At 34.1% G+C, this 12,529-nt stretch overlaps 1 pseudogene; it reads left to right on the top strand.

Moving 5' to 3' along the window:
• Positions 1-204: 204 nt before the first annotated feature.
• On the top strand, positions 205-12,061 carry LOC107874956 (annotated as a pseudogene).
• Positions 12,062-12,529: the final 468 nt, after the last annotated feature.

The following is a 12,529-nucleotide window of genomic DNA, read 5'->3' as shown; positions in this document are numbered from 1 at the left end:
AAATTATCTAAAATAATATACATTCTTAAGTGGGTATAGATTATTTTATTAAAAATAAAGAATAATTTAAAATAAAAATATTTTTAATTAGATTAAGATGATTATATTTTAAAGAGAATAAAAAAATAAAATATGTCAGATAAAATTTCTTTTATAAATAGCTATGAGTATATTTTAGTTTTCATTGATAAAAGAGGAAAGAAAATGAACTTGTCATTCCTTGCAATCCTTATCCTTTTCCTTTCCTTTCCATCCACCCCCTTCACTTTCGGTGAGATGTAATCCAAAAGACAAACAAGTCCTTCTACAGATCAAGAAAGACTTGGGCAATCCCTACCACTTGGCCTCATGGGATCCAAACACAGATTGTTGTTATTGGTACGTTGTAAAATGTGACTGGAAAACCAACCTAATAAATGTTGTTTGTCTTCCAAGCCAATATCTCCGGCCAAATTCCTACCGCTATCGGCGACCTAATGTATCTCGAAACCTTTCAATTCCACACACCATACTGGAAACTACTATTGCTCAGCATACAAATCTCAAAATGTTAAGACTCGACTTTACTAATCTCACTAGTCCTATTCCTGAATTTCTTAGACAGCTAAAAAATTTGACTCTACTAGAGTTAAAACTACAACCAATTGACTAGAACAAAACTACCATAACTTTCTCAACTTCCTAATTTATTAGCTATTTACTTAGACCGCAACAAACTCACTGGAAAAATCCCAGAATCATTTGGAAAATTCAAAGGACAAATACTAGATCTTTACCTTTCCCATAACAACTTTACTGGACAAATGCCAAGATCTTTAGATAACTTAAACTTTAACTGTGAAATTGAAGCATTACAACTTGATAATCTATGGGCAAGGAAGAAGAAGAGAGCTCACCAAGCTTGCCTAATAAATGGGCATGTTGAGCTTGGCCTAGGCCTTTGGTAAGAAGGTCAGCAACCTGATCATGAGTGTTAACATATACATCTTGTATCAGTCCACTTTTTATCTTGTCCCTGATGAAATGATAGTCAATCTCTATGTGTTTTATTCTCTTAAGAAACACAGGATTGTTGGCCAATTGAATTTCTGAATTATTGTCACTAAAGAATGATATGGGAAAAGTAATGGGAACCTTGAGTTTCAGGAACAAACTAACCAACCAGGTTATTTCTACAACTGCTGAAGCCATGCTTCTGTACTTAGCTTCAGCCGAACTTCTGGAAATAGTGTTCTGTTTCTTGGACTTCCAAAATACCAATGATTCACCAAAATGTACTGCATAACCAGTAACTGATAGTCTGGTGTTGGGACAAGCAACCTAATTTGAGTCACACCAGCAAGTTAGAGTAGTAGAATGCTCAGCCTTTAACTAGATCCCTTGACCAATAGAGCTTTTGAGGTACCTGACTACCCTGGTAGCAGCCTCCCAATGTGATCTCTTGGGATGCTGTATGAAATGGCTGAGAGTTTCGACTACAAAACTAATTTTTAGTCCTATAATTGTGGTATACATGAGTTTGCCCACTATTCTTTGATAAGAAGAAGCACCAAGCAACAAATCATCACCTTGTGCACCTGTGGCTTGATCATACTCAAGTGTGGTTAACCTGATATTGGATTCTAAGGGAGTGATTGCAGGCTTTGAACCACTAAAGCTTGTGTCTGAAATTAATTCCAGGATATACTTCCTTTGGTTTAATATTACCCTTGAAATTGATCTGAGGACTTCAATACCTAAGAAGTGTTTAAGGTCTCCGAAGTCCTCCATCTGGAATTACTGATGCAACTTGTCTTTTGTTGCATCAATCAATATTGCATTGCTGCTAATAAGTAGTAGATCATCGACATATATAAGAACTAACACTGTATCATCACCTTGATATAAAGTGAAGAGTGAATAATCATGAGCACTCTGACTGAATCTAGTATCAAGCAATGTATGAGTTAGTTTTATGTTCCACTGTTTGGAAGCCTGCTTGAGGCCATACAAGGATTTAAGTAACTTGCAGACCTTGTTCTCCCCCTTTCTTTTAAATCCTTTTGGAAACTCCATTTACACTTCCTCTTTTAGATCCCTTTGTAAAAATACATTTAGACATCCATTTGATGAAAGGTCTACTCTCTAGATACTACCACAATAATCGCACTCCTGACAGTAACTAGTTTAGTCATTGGTGAATATGTCTCATGATAATCTAGCCCTTCTTGTTGACTGTATTACTTATCCACTAATCTGGCCTCGAATTTTTCCACTTCACCATTTGTGAGGTATTTAATCTTATATATCCATTTAGAACCAATAGTGTTCTTCCCTTTGGGCAGGTCAGTAATGGTCCATGTGTTGTTGTCCTCCAAGGCTTGGATTTCTAACTTCATGGTTTCTACCTATCTTTCATATTTTATAGCTTGTTTAAAGTGTTGAGGTTCAGTCAAAGTGGAGAACTTTGTCAAGTAGTATTGATATGCAGGGCTCAATTTTCTATAAGATAGGATGTTAGCTAAGTGGTGCTTAAATCTCTTATTTTTGGAAGTTCCAACATAATCATGTATCCACACAGGTGGTCTACTAGTTCTGGTGGGTCTATTGGAAGAAACTTGAGTCATAAAAGGCTCAGCTTCACAATCAACTTCAGTATTTGCATTAGATGGAGCTATATCAAGTGGTGCAGCATCAGCAAAACTAGTATCAGCAATATGAGCATCCTCTGTAGGAACCTCAATAGCAATTTCATCATCTGTGGATACCAAGAAGTCATTGATGTTTTCATCAATTTTAAAAGCATTTGTATGCTGTAATTTTACTTACGATGGATCAAAGGGGAATGAGTCTCCATGGAACACAACATCCCTACTCACCAATAGTCTTTTTGAGTAGATATCCAGTAGCAAGTATCCCTTTTGAGACTCTGAATAGCAAACTAACATAACAGGCTTAACTCTTTTAGAGAACTTGTCACCTCTAGGGACAACAGTTACATAACACAGACATCCAAATACCCTTAGATGAGATAGCTTGGGATCCTTAGAGAATAACAACTGATATGGATTTTTACCACTCAAGACTGAGGTTGGTAACCTTTTCATGATATTTACTGCTGCCTTCACATATAATCTCCAATAATTGATAGGCAAGTAAGACTGAAACTTAAGAGCTCTAACTATGTTTAATATGTGTCTGTGCTTTCTCTTAACAACTCTATTTTGTTGTAGAGTGTGAGGACAACTGGTCTGATGTAGAATACCTAGAGACTGAAATAATGTGTGACATTGAGTATTGATAAATTTAGTTCTATTGTCAGATCTGATAGCTTTTATCACCACTTCAAACTATGTATTAATCATGGATATGAAGGTCGTAATAGCCACTATGGTCTCAGATTTTAGATGCAATAGATGCACCCAAGTATATCTACTATAGAAATCCACCATAGTCAAGAAATAAATATTATTATCAAATGTAGATGTTCTATAAGGACTCCATATATCCATGTTGACAAATTCAAAACATGCAGATCACCTAGCAGTACTTATAAGAAATGACAGTCTTCTCTGTTTAGCTAGTGGACATACAATGTATTTATTCAACATATTTACATCACTATGATTCTTTAAAATTTCTAAACATCTTAAAATCTGAGAAGTTGGGTGCCCAAGTATTTGGTGCCATAGTCTGCAATTAGGAGCAGAAACTTTTGCAATGAATCTATTGTGCTTTGGTCCTACATGTTCAGTATTTTTTTTCCATTCTCTTTTAAGAACATACAATCCACTTTTTTGTCTACCAATACCCTTCACCTTGCTATTGAAAAGGTCCTAAAATACACAGAAATCGGGATAAAAAGACACAAATCAGGAAAGTTCCTTGGTTATCTTAACAACAGACAACAAATTTAGTTTGAAATCTAGAACAAAGAGGACATCTTTGATCACATCATCTGCAAACAAGTAGGCTTCTCCAATGTGGCAAATTATGAATTCATCACCTGTTGGAAGGTGCAATTTGTCCAAGTGTCTTGGAACTAAGCTTGTGCTATGTTTAAACAAGTGTCTATGGGCAGACACATAATGTGTAGCTCCTAAACGTATAAGCCAGCTGTTAAAACAAGTCTTGGATAAAAAAAGTGGTAATACCTGTCATATTGACTTATTTCATATCCTTGGTATCCTTGTTTAACATATTCATGATTTGAGTGTACTCTTCATTTGTGAATGTATGAGGTTTTGCCAGTGGTGTAGGATTCACATCATGATTGGAGCTGGTAGCATCAACTTGTCCTGCTACCATGTTTGTTGTTTGAGAAGCTTGCTTCCAGTGCTGGTATAGTTGTTACCACTATTATGTGATGAGAAATTATTACCACTAGAATTATGTGATATGAAATTTGGAGGATTATAACCTTGTTTCTTCTTGTTCTTCTAATCATTTAGATACCTTATTAGCTTATAACAGTTTTCTCTGGTATAACCTGAGAGGTAACAGTAGTCATACTTTCTACCCTTGTAATTTGTGTTTCCTCATCCATAACCATAATTGTGATTCACTTGCATCGCAAGTGGTTCTGATCTATCGCTCACAGTAAGCATACATGTTGAGTGTTGTATCCCATTCTCTATGTGCGTGGTAAGCCTGATTGAGAGTAGGAGTTACTCTATTGAGAAAGATCTATCTTCTAGCTTAATCGTAGGACTCATTAAATCCACTCAAAAATTGTAAAAGTCTCAGTTGACACATACGATCTGAGTACTCTTTGGACTTCGGGCAATCATAGCTAGGATTAAGAACTAGAACATCATATTCACTCCATAAAATTTTCAATTTAGTGAAATAATCTGAGATTGAATCAGTACCTTGAGAATGCATATTGATTTTATGATGCAGCTGATATATGCGCATATAATTCACCTTGTCATATCTTTCCTTCAAATCTTCCCAAACCGCACAAGCATTTGTAGCATACATGATACCAGATAGTAAACTTTCACTCATAGTGTTCATGATCCATGAGAGGACAATAGCATTGCATGTTTCCCATTGTTCATGAACTTCTCCTCTGTAAGACTCCTTGTTGCAGGATCCAGTGACAAATCCATACTTTATTTTTCTTAAGAGTGCAATTCACATAGAACGACTCTATAGACTATAGTTTTTAGAACTAGTTAATTTGATTGGGATGAGTACAACACTGGAACTATCAGAAGCACCAATAAAGAGTGGATCACTTTAATCAATTTTAGGTGCCATGAGTGAAGGAATTGAACTGTAAAATTGACCAAAATTGTAAAAAAGAATTAAAAAAAATAGAAGACACACAGAGTTCTTAAGAACTCTCAGAGAACATGAAGAGAAGTGATCAAAATACTCTCAACATTGAGTTCTTGTCTCTAATACCATGTGAAATTCAAGCATTACATCTTGATAATCTATGAGCAAGGAAGAAGAAGACAGTAAAGCTGGAAACTTCTTTCTTCATCATTTGTACATTACAACATTTCTCTTATTTATAGACTTGACGAGATAGTAAGCTCATTGACAGTTCATCATAACTAACTAAGCACTTGTCTAACAACCCCTAACAACTTGCTAACTGACTCAACTATATTGCTAAATAATTAACTAATTCTCTAATTTAATTGAGATGGAACAGTAACCTTGCATAGTGTGCATTGTGTTGATTCGGGTACATAATCTATATTATGTCAAAACAACTTCAACACAAGTTCAATATTAAATCAAGAACACTTATAGAGTTTTTTAATACAAGTTCAATATGAACTATCAAAGAAGTGTGTTATTTTATTTTAAAGAAAAAAATAAAGCAAAATAAGTCAAGTCCTCTGAATTCACGGAGTGTCCTTAAGAAAATAATTCCCCTAAAGTACCCGAGGTTGCAGAATTTTCCTCCCAGGATGAAATGGCTTCACAACCAGAATGTAGTGGTACCTCAAACTTTCTAGTTTTCTTCAAACTCACTCAACGGGAGATGATCACACTGAGTTTTTATAATCAAGAGAAATGTTTTTTCTATGTATAAAATTTTATACTAAACCCGTAGAAAAATGCAAGTTTATATAGCCATAAAGAGCCTTTTCAGAAAGAAGGTAATGGTTTATCGAAAAGGTGTATCATTTTGGAATAGTCATGTCTGTCCATTCTAAAATAACATATCTTTTATGAACAGTCACAACTGACCGAACAGTTACCCATTTTACAAAATAATGTATCTTTTCCTCGAAGGATTTGTGTTCCTCCATTTTCCATTCACACTAATTGAACCTAACAATCCCCCATATGAATGAGGAATGGCTATTCTTTGTAAAACATTACGGATAAGTATATGATCATCAAGCAAAGACTAATTGCATTTGGATAAGTGGATTTCCCTTTGAACTTTTCGTAGTGAACATGCATCGAATGCACTCGGTCAATCGGTAGATTTGATATCTTTGAACCGTCGAGCTTTAATGTACACCTAGCCAATACATGTCATACAATCAGCCTTTTACCATTTATGGTTCTCATAATTTTGTTTGTTTTATCCATGAATACATCCCGGTTTCATGAGAGCTTTGAGTATAGGCCTTTACTAACATTCTCCTTGAAGTGGCTTCTACTTTGCCCTCACATAGGTAATTTCTAAATGTTCAATACTGTAGATTAAACTATTTGATCAAATTTTCCAAATTTAGATAATCATTAAAAGACTTCACACAATAAGTCTTATCCTTATTTACTAAACATTATCCATATCATGAAAATGGGTTGGGTATATTGACAATGTTGAGCTTGTCAGACACAACTTTGTTTGATCGCTTTAAACCTAACTCTTAGGATCTCTAGTATACTAGGTAGAGTTACTGTCATGCTGACTTGTCCTAGGCTGTAAACCTATTTCCTTGGATATTTTCTCAACTTCCTCTCTAGATAGGCCTTTTGTATGTGGATCTGACACATTATCCTTTGACTTCACATAGTCAATAGTGGTAATTCCACTAGAAAGAAGTTCTCTAATGGTATTATGTCTCTATTTTATATGACGATATTTATCATTGTATATCATGTTCCCTGCCCTACCTATTGTCGCTTGACTATCATAGTGTATACATATAGGTACCAATGGTTTTAGCCAATAAGAAATATCTTCCAAGAAGTTCCGGTGCCATTCTACTTCTTTACTGGCTTTATCTAATGTGATAAATTCTAATTCCATTGTAGATCGAGCAATACATGTCGGTTTGGATGATTTCCAAGAGACTGCTTCTCCACCTTTAGTAAATACATATCCACTCATGGATTTTACTTCATTCGATTCGGTGATCCAATTTGCATCACTATATCCTTCAAGTATCACTGGATATTTACTATAATGCAAAGCATAGTCTTAAGTGTATTTAAGATACCCCAAACCTCTTTTCATTGCTATATAATCAATTTTATTGGAATTACTCGTGTACCAACTCAACTTACTAATATACATTAAACATCCCAACACTCTTGTGTATTCCAACTGTGAGTCACTTTTACCTTCATTCTTTTAAATTGTGAAGCTCACATCTTATGGAGTCTTGGCAATACCAAATTCTAAATACTTGAATTTGTCAAGTAGCTTTTTAATGTAATGAGATCGTGACAATTCCAACCCATGTGGAGTTCTATGAATTCTACTAAGATCACATCTGCTACTTCAAGATCTTTCATATCAAACTTGCTCTCAAGTATTCATTTTATAGCATTTATGTTAGAAATATCTCTACTGATGATTAACATATCATCCACAGACAAACAAATAATTACCTTATAATTTAGAGTGTCTTTAATGTAAATACATTTATCACATTCATTTATCTTGAACCTGTTTGCCAACATGGTTTGGTCAAACTTTGCATGCCACTGTTTAGGTCTTGTTTCAGTTCATAGAGCTACTTAACCAGTTTGCGCACCTTATTTTCTTTACCAGGAACCACAAAACCCTCGGGTTATTCCATGTAAATTTCTTTCTCTAATTCTCTATTTAGGAATACTGTTTTCACATTTATTTGATGGATTTCAAGCCCATATACTTCTGCCAAGGGAATTAACATCCAAATTGGTGTTATCCTTATTACTGGCGAGTATGTATCAAAGTAATCAAGGACTTTTTTTTTAAAGCCTTTTACTAAAAATTTTGCCTTGTATTTGTTAATAGTACCACCCGCTTTCATTTTTCTTTGGAAGATCCATTTCAAAACTAAAGGTTTATTTTCTGGAGGAAGATCAACCAACTCCACGTATGGTTGCTTAAGATTGAATGAATCTCACTATTGACCGACTCTTTCCAAAAGGATGAGTCTAACGACGACGTCGCCTCTTTAAATATTTGAGGCTAATTTTCTAAGAGAAATATTACAAAATATGATCCAAATGAAATTGATGTTCTTTGATGTGTAACACATCTTGGATTCTCATCATTATGTACTTCCTCACTTGGTTGATCTCGAGGTCATTTAGACCCCCTACTATGCTGGTCATATCTAATTTTATATGGATAAATATGTTTAAAGTATTCAACATTATCTAACTCAATTATCATATTTTCATTGATATCCGGATGTTCAGATTTATGAATCAAAAATCGACATACTTTACTACTTTTAGCATATCCTATTAACACGCAGTCTACTGTTTTAGATTTTATTTTTATCCTTTTAGGCATAGAAACTTGTACTTTTGCTAAACACCCCACACTTTGAAATATTTCACATTGGCTTTCCTTTTTTTTTTTTTTTTTTTCATATGGAATTGATAGTGTCTTACTGTGGGGCACTTAATTAAGTATTCGATTAGCTGTAAGGATAGCTCCCCCCATAAGTTTTACGGTAAACCTGAAATTATTAGCAAGGCATTCATTATTTCCTTTAAGGTTAAGTTTTTCCTTTCCACAATTCCATTAGATTGAGATGAATATGAGGTCGTATTTTCATGGATAATTCTATTCTCTACACATATTTCCACAAAAGGAGATTCGTATTCTCCACCCCTATGACTTCTTATCATTTTGATCTTTTTTTTCTAACTGATTTTCAACTTCTATTTTATATTTCCAAAATGCATCTATTGTTTCATCCTACTATTTAGCAAATATGCATAACAGTACCTAGTGCAATCATCAATAAAAGTTATAAAATACTTTTCCCACCACGAGATATTGTTCACTTCATATCACAAATGTCGGTATGGATTAATTCTAGGTGAATGGAATTCCTTTCAACAAACTCATACTAATTCTTAGCATACTTTGATTCCATACACGTTTGACATTTTGATTTATGGCACTCAAAGTTTGACAAAAATTCTAAGTTAATCAGCTTTCGCAAAGTTTTATAATTAATATGTCCTAATCGTTCATGCCACAAATTATTAGACTCAAGTAAGCAAGAAGAAACAAAACTTTTATTGATTTCAAAATTCATTATATTCATCTTAAATAGGTCCTCAATGAGGTAGCCTTTTTTTACGTACACTTCTCCTTTACTAAGTATAATTTTTCCAAAAAAAAATGCACATTTGGATTTATTTTTATCAAGAAATGATACAAAAATCAAGTTCCTCCTTAACTATGGTACATACAGGATATTATTAAGAGCCAAATACTTTACCTGATGTCATTTTCAGGCAGAACTTTCAGTTCCTTCAACTTTTACAGTTGCAGAGTTTGCCATGTAAATCTTCTCTTTGCCTTAGGCCGAAGAAAATGCAGCAAACAACTCTTTATTTGCACAAACATGGTGGATGTCACCAAAATCCATCCACCATTCTTGAGGATTTCCCACCAAGTTACATTCTGAAAGTATGGCATATAGATCGTCTATTTCATTCTTGGATTCAGCCATATTTGTTTGATCCTTCTTTTTGCCTTTCTTTAGGGTACGACAATCTGTAGACTTATGGCCATTCTTTCCACAATTAAAGAATTTCCCCTTGAATTTCTTCTTAGGTTAATTGCTTTGTTGTCCAGCTTTCTTCCGCTTCTTTGAGTTATTGGGGTCGTCTTCTATAATGTTAGCTCCATTCATTGCAAAATTTCCTTTAGACCTTCTCTCTACGGTTTTATTGTCTTCTTCAATGCGCAACCTCATAATGAGGTCTTTAACTTTCATCTCCTTCCATTTGTGTTTCAAATAATTCTTGAAGTCCTTTCATAAAGGTGGCAACTTCTCAATTATCGCAGCTCCTTGAAATGCCTCGTTCATAACCAAGCTTTCTGCAAGGAGATCGTGGATGATGACTTGCAACTCCTATACTTGCAAAATGACAGTCTTGCTATCGATTATTTAATGTTCAAGAAATTGTGCAACATAGAACTTCTTGGTTCCCACATCCTCAGTCTTATATTTCTTTTTCAGTGCATTTCACAATTCTTTAGATTTCTTCATTACACTGTAGATATTGTATAAGTCATCTTGGAGGCTGCTTAGGATGTAATTCCTACATAAGAAATTAGAATATTTCCACGTCTCAGTTATAACAAATTGCTCTTGGTCCGAAGTTCCTTCAGGCACTTCTGGAGCATCTTCTAAAAGGAACCTTTGAAGATATAAGGTTGTTAAATAGAAGAACATCTTTTGTTTCCACCTCTTGAAATCAGCTCCAAAATTTTTTTGGGGTTTTTCACTAGTGCCATAGAAGGTGGCGCATTTGTGCGACTGGTTGTGGCAACACTTGTTGCTACCACACTTCACACCCTCAACATGACCGTCTGTAGTCATTTTTTCTTGTGACAAAAAGACAGTCAACTTTAGTATAAAATTATACTTATTATAAGTTCGTAGCCACTTATAAACACAACTTGTTTCTAGTTTTACGATGAAGTTTTTATGTCTTCCAATTGTTAAGCAAATGACCTTTAACTTGTGATAGAGATTTTATTTCTTCAAATCACTTGTTAAGTTCAAACGGATTAGAAAGCTTCAAGCTTTAATTTTGCAAAAACCAAACAATACAGATTATGAAAAAAACTTTAGTGAAAAGAAAATTTTACCAAACAAGAATTTTTTTCTGATTATTTCCTTAAGATTGTTATTTCGGGTACACAATCTGTATTATGTCGAAACAACTTCAACACAAGTTCAAGATTAAATCAAGAAAACTTATGAAGTTTTTCAATACCTTCAACACAAGTTCAATATGAACTATCAAAGAAGTGTGTTATTTTACTTTAAAGAAAAAAAATGAAGCAGATAAGCTAAGTCCTCCGAATTCACAGAGTGTCCTTAAGGAAATAATTCCCTCAAGTACCCGAGGTTTCAGAATTTTCCTCCCAGGATAAAATGGCTTCACAACCAGATTGTAGTGGTACATCAAACTTTTTGATTTTATTTGAACTCACTCAATGGGAGATGATCACACAGAGTTTTTAGAAATAAGAGAAATGTTTTTTCTATGCAGAAATTTTCATACTAAACCTTTAGGGAAAATGCAGGTTTATATAGCCTCTTTGGAAAGGAGGCAATGGTTTATCAAAAAGGTGTATCATTTCAGAATAGTCATGTCTGTCCATTTCAAAATAATATGTCTTTTCTAAACAGTCACAGCTGACCAAATAGTCACTCATTTTCCAAAATAGTGTGTCTATTCCTCCAAGGGTTATGTTCCTCTATTTTCCCTTCACACCAATTGAACCCAATGCAATGATCATACTTTTAGATCATACTTTGAGCTTGGATCACTAGTTAAGATATTAACAAACTTGATTTGTCAAGGAACAAGCTTGAAGGAGATGTTTTTTTTCTTATTTGGGAAGAACAAGAAAATTCAGATAATTTATCTGTCGAGGAACACATTGGAGTTCAATCTTTCCAAATTGGAGCTCCCGAAGCGTTTAACATCATTGAATTTGAACCATAATCGGATTTTTGGTAGCTTACTAGAAGGATTGAAATACTTACAGTTACAGTTTTTTAATATGAGTTATAATATGCTTTGTGGACAGATTCCACAAGGTGGAATGTTGCAGACCTTCGACATTTACTCTTATTTGCACAACAAATGCCTTTGTGGCTCTCCTTTGCTAGACTGTAAGTAAGTTCAGTGATCAATTTTACGGACAATTACTTTATTACAACTGTACTAGCTCAATAACGAGTGCATATATCACAGCTTATCATATGTACTTTCACATCCTAATTTCAATATAATGTTTTCCTCTTTTTATCTAAGTTTTACTCCCTTATTTACTTTATGTATTACAGTAGTTCTTTTTTGTTTGTTTTAATGATGTATTTATATACCAATATTATTTTCCCATGAATAGCATGGCCCCTACATGGACATGTATATGGTTCTTGATAAATAGTATCAAGTTTTCGCGATGCATTCTCTTTTACATCATGTTATACAAAGATTCGCAAGAAAATGAATACAAATGATAGTTGTAGCTCTTAAAAGATAATACTATAATTACATGGCAAATTCAATCATCGATGAACAAATAAAGAAATAAATAAATAGATGCAAACACCCTTAAATTATCGATCTTCCAGCATACAAATAT

The sequence above is a fragment of the Capsicum annuum genome, chromosome 6 (assembly GCF_002878395.1).
Source record: "Capsicum annuum cultivar UCD-10X-F1 chromosome 6, UCD10Xv1.1, whole genome shotgun sequence".
Lineage (NCBI taxonomy): Eukaryota > Viridiplantae > Streptophyta > Magnoliopsida > Solanales > Solanaceae > Capsicum > Capsicum annuum.
Note: the sequence above shows the minus strand (reverse complement) of the source record. Positions and strands in the feature narration are given on the sequence as shown.